This window comes from Malurus melanocephalus, unplaced genomic scaffold (assembly GCF_030028575.1).
Source record: "Malurus melanocephalus ecotype Western Australia unplaced genomic scaffold, MMel_1.1 scaffold_355, whole genome shotgun sequence".
Classification (NCBI taxonomy): Eukaryota; Metazoa; Chordata; class Aves; order Passeriformes; family Maluridae; genus Malurus; species Malurus melanocephalus.
In genome coordinates, this window is record NW_026623587.1 from 617507 (window position 1) to 618674 (window position 1168).

A 1168-nucleotide genomic window follows, 5' to 3' on the forward strand; every position below is an offset into this window, starting at 1 on the left:
TCCTTCCATAAACTCTCTGGAACAGGAACAGTGCAGAGCCACTAAAGAGAAATATTCTAAACAGAGATCTGGGCTGCTCAGATATTGGCTGTTACTGACTGTTCAGGACTAGAGCAAACAACCTATTTGTGATTAAAATGCTGATTTTTTTGGTTTGGTTTGGTTTTTTATGTTCTGGTTTTGTATAAAGTGAATGAAGTACTTGGAGAGTTGGGAAATGGGGGCAGATGATTGTGCCTGGCAGGGTGAGCATGGGCTGCACCTGCTGTTTGGAGCTGGGGGGCAGTGGAAGAGCAGAACTGCCCATGAAYACCCTGCAGGCCTGTCCCCCATCCCAGTGGGGAGGTGCGACCCCAATGTGGGCAAAATGATCACATTCCTGCCAGATTTCCCCTTCCCAGGCAGTGTAAATCACTCAGTGARGTTCATATGGGATTTGTTTCATGGGTGGCTCCCTGACACAGCTCCCAGCCCTCCCCGCTCCTGGGAAGCATCTTCCCTGCAAGGGGAGCCTGTCTGGGGTGGTTTTTGGGTAGAAGGGTCGGTCTGTGGGGCTCTGGCTGCCAGTCCCATGCTGTGCTCCCCCTGCCAGCCCTGCCTGTGTCCCCCCAAAGCCCAGCCCAAGGGGCTCTTTGGGAGCAGGAGGTGACCCTGACAGCTTTGGGAGCACAGGGGTGTGCCATTCCCCTTCATTCCCCACCAAACCCAAGGGGGGCCCTGTCAGGGGTGTTTTGAGGGTGCTGCCAGGACCTTGCTGCCCACACAGGAGCTGCCCCCAGCCTCACTCAKCTGCCCCAGTCCTGCTCCCACCCAGGCTCATGTGGCTCTGAACTCCATCCTTGCTGCTCTGAAGTGTAAAGAACTCCCTCCACTCTCACCAAACCCTTCTGGTGATCCACTGACCCCTGYCCCAGTGGTGTTGGCCTCCATTCCTCACTGACCAAATGACCCACGGGGTGGTGGCAGTGCTGAGAGTTGAGCTGACCACTCAGCTCCTGGCACACATTCTGATTCTCATCCCACCCGAGTGATGATCCCTCCAATCCTCACATCCCAGGCTGATTCTTAAATCATTCCTTTCCTTTCCTTTCCTTTCCTTTCCTTTCCTTTCCTTTCCTTTCCTTTCCTTTCCTTTCCTTTCCTTTCCTTTCCTTTCCTTTCCTTTCCT